This window comes from Octopus sinensis, linkage group LG4, assembly GCF_006345805.1.
Source record: "Octopus sinensis linkage group LG4, ASM634580v1, whole genome shotgun sequence".
Taxonomy (NCBI): Eukaryota; Metazoa; Mollusca; class Cephalopoda; order Octopoda; family Octopodidae; genus Octopus; species Octopus sinensis.
The window spans coordinates 73,561,594-73,574,486 of NC_043000.1; the positions used below are offsets into that span (position 1 = coordinate 73,561,594).

Below are 12,893 nucleotides of genomic sequence, written 5' to 3' on the forward strand. Positions count from 1 at the left end.
GAACCAGATAAGGGTAATTTTCTGTCTATATGTGAAGCAGTATCAGAATAGAATGGTTGTTCAAGATCACATTTAGATTTCATGAACAAAACAAGATCATTTAATTGTATAGCTGCTACAAGTGAAGGTGAAATTAAGGTAATAATTAAAAATTGCATTTGTTGCTGTTATGTTTGATGAGACTTCAAATGAAATCTCAATTGTAGCACATTTTGCTGTTTGTTGATGAGAAGGAAAGGCTCAAGAAAGCTTTTTGGAATATGTTGATGTCCATGAAGACAGAAAAGCTGCATTACTGACAGAAGATCATAAATTTGTTAATGAATTCGACTGCTTCAAATTTATGACGGAGTGAATGTGATAGCTGGGCATTTGAATAGAGTGCAAACAAGAATAAAGGAGATTTTTTTGGTGCAAACATCATATTTGTACATTGTTATACACATTCACTTAATTTGGTAATCCCTCAACCAGCTTCAAATATTTGTGGATGTCAAATTTTCTTCCAAACATTAAAATAACTTTTTCTCAAAGTTGACAGAATGATAATTATCCATTTTGTCCAACAAAATTAGCACAGGCAAGGGGATTCACTACAATCCTGGAAGATTTTGCATTTAAACTTTTTTGTGGTATTTGAAACCATACTGAGTGGTGCAAAAATTCTGTTTGCAATTCTTCAAAACGTTTGCTTGATATTTCAAGGTGTATTTGTGAGGTTGAGAACTTCAAAAAAATAATTGGTTGATATTATCACATTTGGTGTAATTGTTGTATTAATCATGATGTGAAATTAGGCTAGCTGCAAACAGAAGCAAAACTCTTGAATATTTAATGTCTGAGTATTTAAGGGAAGGCTGAACATAAATACATACATGAATGATCAAATCTTCATTGGTAGGGAGACTAAGATAAAGGGATCAACTTAACTGTGATTGTTTGGTCATTTGTTATGTTCAAGATGCAAGACTGTCAAATCTTGTTGAAACCTTGTCCTTGATTTGTTCTCTTCAAATGCCATGAGAGCTCTCGTTGATTTCTAGTGCTTAACTGTTTAACTGGAGAAAAAAGTTTGAATCTAAGGACATGAGATATTGGAACTGATGTTCTGAACTCATGCAAACCATTTATTTGCGGAAAAATGGTTTTTATGTTTAGATTGCATGTCCCAACTGGGGCCCACTCATGAGAGAAAGGGTTCTAATTCTAGGGCTCACTACAATTTTACTGTCAGATTTTGGATGCTGTGCCTGGACCACCAGAGAAATGTGGTTGACAGTATGAAGATATTGTTCACATTGAAACTTTTTCAAGCTTATGAAAATTTCATTTTCATGGAAGCATTTTCATCTATGGATGTCCATGAAAACATAGGTTTTAGATGGATTGTCACATGAGCTGAAATCAATTTATGTTGTAGATTTTGCAAAGCCAGTGTCAAACATCTGAAAAGATGTAGATATAACATGAGAGCTTAAACTAAATCTGGCCAAAGTAACAGAATTACTACATCTGATTCTGACCATATCTGCCACATTTGCTCCCTGTGAGAACACTTTCTTCATTAAAGTGAGTAAATAATTATATGAGGTGTTCTCAAAGTGAAGAGAAATTGAATAATTTGGTCTTTATTTCCATAAATAATGAAGTTTTGAAAATGACTGTAGAGCATGGTGCTCCACATGGTGCTGATGCAATTTATACCAAAGTGATAGATGCATTTGCCAAGAAGAAATGAAGAATTGAACTGATTTACATATAAATTTTAAATAACTCATTAATTGTAGGTTCTGTTATTCACTCAGATTTCAATTGTAACCAATAACAATCATCGTGGCAAGCTCTTCACCAGGGTCAGGGTATTGGTAATGGAGGAACATCGCATCCAATGGAGAGGAGTATCAAGCTTAATGCATAACCTGCTGGTAGAAGAGCATTTCACATTAAAATTAGTTCATATCACATTCACAGATGGAGTTGGTGGAGGAGAAAATAGCCTTTGTGATGGGGAGAGTAGGGCTCCACTTACCTTCCTCTCTGCCTTGGTAATTGGCTTGGATCAGACTGGTATATAAGAAGTAAATATATGGCACAACGAAGTACCGATATTTATTGGAATATATTTACTAATATATATATATATATATATATATATATGCATGTATGTGTATACAGTTGTAATTTCTTTTCTATATTTATTTATTCACTTCTGCTTTTCTTTTTAAATATATATATATATATAATATATATATATATATATTTAAAAAGAAAAGCAGAAGTGAATAAATAAATACACACACATATATCTTGAATGTCTCGCAAATTGGTTTTCGAACAGAAAATTCGAGATGAAAATGCCTTGGTTTTTGAACAACATTGCCAAATCAAGTTAATTCTAACAGAATCATTTCTGAGTTGACTGCCACGTTGTGTACATTGTGCTGTGCTTTTCTTTTCTAATTTTATTGAACTGTACCTTTTTTCCTTCTCGAAGTGAAATGTTATTGCTTATTTTTATGAGAAATAGTTAGCACGTGACAGAATCAGTAAAGCATTTATTTGTGAGAGAGCATTAAATGTTTATAATGTTCTAGTAAAAAAAAACAACCCTGGTACAAGTGCTGAAAGTGATACTTTTGAATTCAAAGGTAGCAGAGTCTGGTTCAAGAAATTTAAGAAAAGAAGTGAAATACACAGGCATCGAGAGGTGGTGAGTTCAAACAAGGAAGCGGCTAAAAAATTTGTGATTGAATTTAGTGACTTGATAAAGGAAGGAGGTTATCTCCCCCAACAGGTGTTTAACGGGGGATGAAACAGGATTATTTCGGAAATGAGTGCCAAATAGGACCTCTATTACTAAAGAAGAAAAAGCATTGCCAGGGCACAAGTCAATGAAAGATAAACTCACTCTTTTGCTATGTGGTGATGCACATGGTGATTTCAAGGTCAAGCCATTGTTTGTTTACCATTCCAATAATCTGAAGGTTTTCAAAAGAAACAATGCTATGAAGAGTAAATTGCCTGTTATGTGGTGGGCTAATTTTTTATTGAGTGGATTCATGAAGATTTTGCCTCAAGTGTTAAAAAATGTGTAAGAAAAATCTTGCCACTAAAATGCCTTCTTGTGTTAGACAATGATCCCGCTCACCTAGTTTTGGAGGATGACTGAGTTGAAGTGTTTGATTTTATTCAGGTCAAATACCTGCTACCTAGCACAAGTCCTCTAATACAACTAATGGACCAACAGGTCATTGCAAACTTTAAGAAACTTTACACAAAAGCCTTGTTTCAAAAGTGTTTTCAATTTACTAATGACACGCAGTTAATTCTCAGAGAATTTTGGAAAAATCATTTCAATTCCTGAATTGTGTTAATCTTATTGATGCATGGAACCAAGTGAGTTTCAGAACCATGAATTCAGCATGAAGGAAACATTGGCCAGATTGTGTACCAGAACGAGACTTTGAGGGGTTTGAGACAGGATACAAGTACTGCTACTGTTGAGGAAATTGCTATTGTTGATGATGTTGTCTCTATGGGAAAAACTATTGGCTTTGATGTCGATAGTGAAGATATTTGTGCTACATGGGGTGATGTGCAATGTTTTGTGGAAAAATATCCCTCTGATACAATGGTAGCAAATAGAGCAATGACAATGTCATGTCTCATTTTAGAAACGTTTTACAATGCAGGCAAAAACTACTTACATTGGAAAGGTTTTTACTGAAAGAAAAAAGAAAAGATTTACCTGAGCCAAAGAGACAAAGAAGGGAAGAAAACCCCGAAAGACATTTACCAGAACTTTTTACCCTCCTAAGAAATAATACATTTTTGTATGTTATTTACAGTTTGAATAAATGATTTTATACTAAAATATATGGTGTAAGCATGTAAATAAGCATTCATCTGGTGTTTGGAAATGAATTAATCTCTTTTACATTAATTTTAATGGGAAAAAATGATTCTGTTCTGAAACAATTTGGTTTCCGAACAGACTTTCAGAACAAATTATGGTCAAGAACCGAGGTGGCTCTGTATATATATCGTACATTATATACCCTTATATCCCCTGTTTATTAATCGTTGGCAAATTTTCCCCATTCTTCATCATCATGGGGGTTCGCTTCTTGCTACTTCTTGCTACTATCTATTTATTTGATCATACCAGTAAGTTATACAAGAGCATTTTTGTTGCTCTTTCCAGCAAATAACTTACAACCATCTTTAGATTATTGTTAGCTGCTTATATTCAGCTGGCATCGACCACATTTGGATGGTGCTTTTTACGTGCCACCAGGACAGGGAGCCAGTCAGGTGACACTCTCAATGACCTATGCATGCTTGGTGCTTATTGCGTGCTACCAGCATGAAGCCAGTCAGGTGACACTGGCATCACCTACAACTATGATTTCCATTTGATTGTGATTAGGTGATTAGGTTAGATTTGATTTTGATTTTGATTTTGATTTTACTTGACCTCCTCAGCATAGCATGTCACCCAATGATTCAAAGGCACTTTTTAAATGGGCTGTTTATGTGACACTGGAGTAAGCTATGGCTGTGATCTCACTTTACTTGCCAGGTCTTCTCAATCACAGCATATCTCCAGAAGTCACAGTCCTTCATCATTGCCTCTGTTCGAAGGTCATGCTTCACCACCTCATCCCATGTCTTCCTGGGTCTCCCTCTTCCATGGGTTCCTTCCACTGTTAGGGAATGACACTTCTTCACACAGCTTTCCTTATCCATATGCAGCACATGACCATACCAGTGCAGTTGTCTCTCTTGCACACCACATCCAATGCTTCTCTCGGGATGCTTACACTCTGTCGTGTATGCACACTGACATTATACATCGAGCGGATCATGCTAGCTTCATTTCTTCCAAGCCTACGCATGTCTTCAGCAGTCACGGCCCATGGTTCACTGCTGTGTAGCATGGCAATTCACACACATGCATCATACAATCTACCTTTCACTCTGAGCGAGAGGCCCTTTGTCACCAGTAGAAGTAGGAGATTTCTGAACTTTGCCCAGTCTATTCTTAATCTAGTGGCAACGCTCACTGAGCATCCACCCCCCACTACAGTATGGCTATTTTCCAGTTCCTTTCACTGCTTTTAACATCTATGATAAGTTTCCTTACCATTATGATCCACCCACATACCAAGTTCGATTCTTTTGGTCTGCTGTTGTGAATTTTTGAATCTGTTTCAAAAGTAATTTTTCTGTTTCTCACGGCCGGAGAATGAGGAAACTTGAAACTTTTTCAACTATATGGCAATTTCTGCATCCCACATTCTTCGCCACTTTTCTTCAGCTCTGTTCCTCAGAAATTGCAAGGTTAGAATTTCTGGATAAGATTTTGGCAGTTTGCATCTTCTTTCTCTCACCTTTGACTTGTGTCTTGAGTCATTATTTCTCAATGGTTCTATACCTTACTTTTAAACTCAGTGCCATGTCATGATTGCTATTCACTGTTGCCACCTTTTGGGATCACCATTTGCTAACCGTCATACAACATCATATACATTTAGCAGCATTTTTGAACTTTACAAACACTTGACCATTGACATTTTGAATAAACAGCATTTCTTCCTTCACAATACCAGCAGACCATTTTTTTACCTCTGTCATCAACACTACTAAAATTTATTTCAACCAGTTTACAAATGAAAGTTTCAAATCCCAGATTTGTTAATTATGCTTTGTTCAGTGTATGGCTTACACCATTTTACCACTGCAAGTCCAGCTTCTCATGATCATCATTGCACCAGCTCAACTTTTGCCACTGCAAGTTAATTGCTAACTTACAGTGTTACAGCCTTTATCATATTGTCATTTTCTTCGTATATGAAGTTGCGAGACTAAACCTTTGTAGAAGAATTTTCCTGCATGTACTTTCACAATGTTTTCACCCTCAGTCTGCATGCACACTATACAAATCATGAACTTTCCATATTTTTGCATCGTTGGATTCAATTTCTGTGGACTTTCTAAAAACTTGCATGACTTGAACTAACTTGAACATAAACTAGAGCTTTTCCTTAGTTTGCTCCTAGTTTGGCATGGCTGTTGCATGTATTTATTAACTTTTGCTTTGCATTTGCTTAGTTTTGTGTATCACTTAATTTTTAATTTTTCAGAACGTCTATTCACATACATATTTTTTTTATGAATATTCTGTGCACGCATATATATTGATAATTAAATTTCAATTAAATGTAACATTTGATCACTTGTTTTCTTTATTCAAAATTCGGACAGAACTTAGGGGATGACCTGATAGAATGTATTTTTATGTAGTAAATATATAGTTCTTGAATTTATTCTTCATCTCTATATGAACTCTTGTAATAATATACATGCAGCTACCTCAACACCTTGTACTGACTATATATTTCCACTACTTACTAGGACTTTGGCTTTGCAACATTGCCCTTTGATTTTAAACCTTGCTTCCACACCTGAAATTTTTTCTCTCCTCCTCCTATTCATTCTTCACATTCAGCAGGCTTTAATAATGGCTTCTCCAAGCCTTTTTACTTTGCAGAATCATTAAAGCAAGTGCTACATCATCCATGCAGACACATTTTTCTCCTGTGACATCACAATTTTCTCTCACACACTGACTTGCAATCTGAAATACTTCAGTTCTTTGGTCCTCAGGTCACTGGACATTGGCAAACTTCTTTTTTACTTCTCCCTTAGCTGAGTATAACTGTTTCCCAGCCTCCCTTCTGGCTATCTGGCACAGTTCCCTGCTACCCACATCCTTCCAGGCTTTTTAGGCCTGCCTGTTTCTTTGTTCTAATGGCCTTGTCTACTGTATTATTCCAACACCACATTACTCTAAGTTTTGAAGGGACTTTGCTCCAGCTACAGATTTGGCCTGTGGCACACAGTAAGCTGTCCCAGTAAGCTGTCCCGTAAGAATTTCCAGTTACCCCCTATGCACCTGTTACAAAATGATGTAACATGGTTTCTTTAGTGGTTTTTGAGGCAGTCACCCATTGCACCCATGTATGCATACGCATGTGCATTGGTTTCCACTTTATATTTGTATATAATGTTCTTGTGCAAACAGTTATTCTCTAGAGAACATACATTTTTGTCTCTACAGTTGCACTTTTTAGTCTCAATTTTGTATCCAGGCTTCCCCTTATTGTATTCCGTATTCCTAATTTATTTAATAGTGTTGATGTTATTGTTATACCTACTTCTGTCATTTGGGACTATGTCTCCTGTAACGTCATCTTGATACTTTTCAATCCTGTTTTTTTATATCAATCCCCTCTGCTGTACTAATCTTGATATTGGACTATTGCACTACTGAAAAATAAATTCAAGTTTACCTCACAAGTACTGCTGTGGATCCACTGTGGAATCTCTTGGCCTCCACCCATTGTCATGCCCCTATAGTACTGGCCATCTCTCACACGATGCTGTCCCTAATGAAATCATAAAGCATGGCCTAAATGCCTCACTTCCTTTCCCAGCCCAATCCAGTGGGGCTAGACCAAGGGGATGGTAAAAGGCATGATGGTGTGACAATTTTCCCACTCTGTGGTGATAGGCCCCTTATCTGGTATGCTGTTAAAGAAATTCCATACTCAGGTGAATTTTAAAATTAAACTGATTGTGAAACCGGCACAATAACTAGCTACTAAAGAAGAAAATATTTCCTTCTCTACCTACTATAAAGAGAGTTGGTCTATAATTTCAGGAAACTTGTTCTACAAGAAAGAAAAGGAGGCCTATATTAACAGTTAAGGGAGTTTAGAACTACTGAAAATGAAATTATTGAAAGATGCTGGTTTCACTTCTAAATATACAAGGAAGCTATTGTTAATAAATAAAAGAAAAAGAACAGATTCTACTTGTAACTGTGAATGAGACTGGTTTCAGAAAATCATCTAAAGTGAGTTTTTATAGTTATACTCACTGAATGTCACTTTTATACAGCTAGTGAGAGATTTCAGCTTGAGTGTATTTCATTGAATGTAAAGTATGGTATGGGATGCATTTTTATCTGCATGCATTGGTGAGTTTATAAAGCATGCACTGTCAATTATTGCATTGGAATAACTAAAATTGTTAAAGAGAAAATTATTTCCCACTTTGAAAAAATTATTTCTAGAGAAAAAAAAATGCAAGGTCATTTTTCAACAAGATAATGCTTTTGTTCATACTTCAAAAGCAAGAAAAAGCAAGAAAAAGATTGCTGAGAAATGTTCTGGTTATCATCATAGTGTAGAATTTAAATTCCATCAAGAATATTTGGGCACCTATTGAGAAGAAACTTACTACAAGAAAATTTGCTAACTCTGATGGCATTAAGAAGTTGTAAAACATGGATTCAACAATATTTGATACCCACTGCAGAAAAAAAAACTGACTTTATTCTAAGTTGATTTATAATCTTTCCAAAGGTTATGCAAAAGAACTTCATCATTACTTGCTTGGAAATTATTTGCTGTCTGTCATTCCTTTTGTAAGACATTGCACCATATTGCACCATATTACCATATTCTCATTTTTTTTTCACTATTGAAATTGCATTGCTCATAATTTTGATGTGCATGATTTATCAGTAGGAAGAGGGAAAAGCATACATCATGTTCTACCTCTGAAAAGTTATAAATAAGACGGTTATTTTATAATATCTTCATCTATATATAGCTATGTCACAAAACTTATTAAAGGTAATAAAAATAGAAGGCTGGGAGACAGATCTTTTATATACACATATACATTTGTGTAAAAGACACACAGAAATATAATAATAAATCTACTTTCACACACCTAGACAGATATTTATCATACTGTACATACAATAATAAAACATACATAAAAATGTATGCCTATATACATACACATTTTTACACCCATACCTACATCTACTTCTATATATCTATCTACACACACATCATCATCATTGTTTAACGTCCTTTTTCCATGCTGACATGTGTTAGATGGTCTGAAAAGTCAGCGGCTGCACTAGGCTCCAATCTGATCTGGCAATATTTCTACAGGTGGATGCCCTTCCTAATGCCAACCACTCCAAGAGTGTAGTGGGTGCTTTTTATGTGCCACAGGCACAAGAGACAGTCAGATGGGCCTGGCATTGATCACGTTCAGACAGTGCATTTTATGTGCACCCGGCACAGGAGCCAGTCAGAGTCTACTGGCATTGGCAACATTCGGATGGAGCTAGTCAGGGGACACTGGCATCGACCACATTCAGATGATGCATTTTACATGTACTGGAATGGGAGCGTCAGGGGGCACTGGCCACAGCTACAATTTTGGTCTTCAACAGGTCTTCTCAAGCATATCATATCACCCAATGCATCAGGGTTACTTTTAAATGGGCCGGACATGCAACACTAGCATCGGCCATGGCTGTGATCTCACTTTAGTTGCCAAGTCTTCTCAGTCACAGCATATCTCCAAAGGTCTTGGTCTCCTGTCATTGCCTCTGTGAGGTCCAATGTTTGAAGGTCATGCTTCACCTCCTTATCCCATGTCTACCTTTTCTACCTTTTCCACAGGTTCCTTCCACAGCTAGGGAGTGGCCCTTCCTCACACAGCTGTCCTCATCATTACATAACACATGACCATACCAGCACAATCATCTCTCTTGCACACCACATTTGATGCTCTTTAATTTTAACTTTTCTGTCAGGGCGCTTACACTCTGTCATATATGCACACTGAAATTACACATCCAGCTTCATTTCTTTCAAGCCTATGCATGTCCTCAGCAGTCATGGCCCATGTTTCACTGCCATGTAGTATGGCAGTTCGTACACATGCATCATGCAGTTTACCTTTCATCCTAAGCAAGAGGCCCTTAGTTGTCAGCAGAGTAGGAGCTATTCTTATTCTAGTCACTATACTCTCAGAGCAACCACCTCCACTACAGACTTTGCCACCAAGGTTCAGATATATACATACATATACACACAACCAACCATTCATGCATACATATATTTAAATATAAATAAAATTCGATGACTGACATCTGTGCTAGTGGAGTGTTAAGAGCACCATCTGAGTGTGATTGTTGCCAGAGCAGCAAACTATCTTCTGTGCTGGTGGCACATAAAAAGCACCATTCAAGTTTGATTGCTACCAGCATTGCCTTACTGGCACTTGTGCCAGTGGGACTTGAAAGAACATTTGAGCGAGGTCGTTTCCAGTTCCACCAGACCGTCTCCTGTGCAAGTGGCACGTAAAAAACACCTTTTGAGTGTGGCCATTGCCAGTACCACCTGACTGGCCCTCGTGCCGGTGGCATGTAAAAGCACCCACTACACTCTCGGAGTGGTTGGTGTTAGGAAGAGCTTCCAGCTGTAGAAACTCTGCCAGATCAGATTGGAGTCTGGGCAGCCATCTAGTTCGCCAGACCTCAATCAAATCATCCAACCCACGCTAGCATGGAAAGCGGATGTTAAACGATGATGATGATGATGATTTATTACTAAACTATACTTACATACTCTTCACTAACACATATACATCACTACTACCTAACTGCACTCATTCTTGTGCACAGTGAAACGCATTAACCTATGCATTTAAACTTGTACATTCACATACATTTACATACAAACACACACACTTCTAGTACATAAGGGACAATAAACCCAGGTAAACTAGAATAACAAATTTAAAATAAATAAACTGAATGTAATAAAAACTATCATAAGATATATAATAATAAATACTAGCATTAAAGACCCGTTGTTGCTGGGTCATAGTGCTAGTGCATGTATATATGTGTATATATATGTGTACATATTACATGTACATCTATATATATACATCTACACATAAAATTCAAAATACAAAGTTATATCTTGATATCGCTAGTGATAACAATACTCAAAATATATAACAGACTGGAATTGTTAGCCAGTCTCTTGTAATTTCGATCAATCGTATCTTGTCCTCCCTCTTGTATAGAAGTGTGGCTACAATCCAGCCTACCTCTACTTCTGGGGGGGGGGGGGGCATTTTAAACTTTTATCCGGCACGTCCTACATCCCAGATATAAAGGTAAAAATAAAATATTTCCACTTTGCAAGTTCGAGTCGAGTACTCCCTTGTACACTCCGTTGACTCGAACCTTGCTTCTATTGTGGCGAATTTACCGCCTCTGATTAGATATCTTTCATAGTCGCACCAAGACACTTTTCGAAGGTGCTTTTCTCCATATTTTATTATTACCCACAAGGGGCGAACATAGATGGGACAACGAATGGGTTTTACAAAAAAGCGAATTTTAAAAATTTACACAAAATTACAAAAATAGCAAGAAATCGAATGTTGGAACAGACCGGAAGACATTACGGGTGGAGTGGGTGCGGGTTTAGCTCGGACTCCACGAGCCCCGCCTCCCCACTGATACTTTTGGTTTCGTTTGGTTTACATTTATGTTGTATCATTCACTCGCAACTTTCGTGCTACATCTTTCCATCGTTCTTCATACACTCTCTTAGTCAGGCATATTCTCTCCAGCCCTATCTTCCTTTTCAGGTGAAAGATGAAATAATTCATCAAACCAGGGCCGGAGATGAACTTGCCTGACTCTCTTCCATATCACCTCTTTCGCAATTGCTACTACAACGAGAAAACGAAACTTACCTTCATTCGCGAGGAAATCCGGTGGGTCAATTTTTGTAATCGACTCAGTCGACAGCTGTACTCTTCCTGTACTTGACAACAGCTGTTCGGCATAAACCCACACCTCAGACACGTCCGGACAATGAACAATAGCGTGCGGGACAGTTTCCCTATCCCGCCCGCATCTTCGACATATCGGACTGTCTTGGCCACCGTGCCTTGCGAGTTTATCCCGAACAGGTAGAGCTCCTCTGTAGCATTGCCATGCCAGAGACTTCTGGAAGTTGTCCAGTGTCTTCGGCTTGAACGTACTTCGGTACAGACTGGCCAGCTGATTATCGTCGAGACCTAGGGTTTCCCCCAAGGTATCTTCACATTCCGCCTCTATCAACCCTCTATAGAAGAATGTGGTGGAAACCCCCACCGCAGGCGTTGCCCGAGCGACGGAATAGCAGGAGAGCCTTGCGACACTCCGTGTACCAAGTGCCAAGTTTCGATCTACAATTCAGCTAGGTTTCCCATCCACCGAAACTAGTGAACTTGGGAAACATCAGTTTTGCTAGCGAAGACCACACCCGTTCACCATCCAGGTAGAGCCACAGATGTCAACCTCAGCGCATGTTTGCGCATCATCAGCCAAGGCATCCCTAGCCCACCCTTTAACGGTTCTTGACAGCAAGTAGAGCGTTTCACAAGTCGTTTCCCGCCCTTCCACAAGAAGTAGAAGAGCTGTCTTTCCAACTTGATCAACCACGAATCAGGACAAGGAACGACGGAAAGGCGGTAGGTGATAACCGATGCGATAAACACATTGGCCACCTCCGCCCTCCCTTTCAGGGATAGCCACCGCCAAGACCAGGTCTTGGTTACTGCAGCCACCCTGCTCGATACCTCGTCCCAATTCTTCTCTATGTGGAGGTCTGGACCGAACCAGACCCCTAGCAATTTAATCGGACCCTCCGTCCAACGTCCCACAACGCTGTCGGGAGGCATCGACTTGCCTCTCCAGGTGCCGAGTTGCAAGCCGACTGACTTTTTGCGATTAACTTTTGCTCCTGTCACCGTCTCGTAAACCTCTGTGGCCTTGCCTACTTTATGTAGGTGGTCCATTTCGGTTACGATGATGGTGATGTCATCCGCGTACGCTGACACTGATTTTCCACTACCTGGCTGTCTCGGGATGCCGCTCAGTTTACGCAGTAATGGCTCAAGAGCCATCGCATTCAAAAGCAGGGAGAGCGGACACCCTTGACGAACCGAGC

At 38.5% G+C, this 12,893-nt stretch overlaps 1 long non-coding RNA gene across 1 annotated transcript; it reads right to left on the minus strand.

The window, feature by feature from the left end:
* Positions 1–372: 372 nt before the first annotated feature.
* Positions 373–7,671, minus strand: LOC118763247. Its single transcript, XR_004998997.1, has 3 exons — positions 7,661–7,671; positions 6,630–6,640; positions 373–465 (listed from the first exon to the last, which is right to left on the minus strand). It is a non-coding gene; the product is annotated as an uncharacterized LOC118763247 (long non-coding RNA).
* Between the last annotated feature and the right edge of the window lie 5,222 nt (positions 7,672–12,893).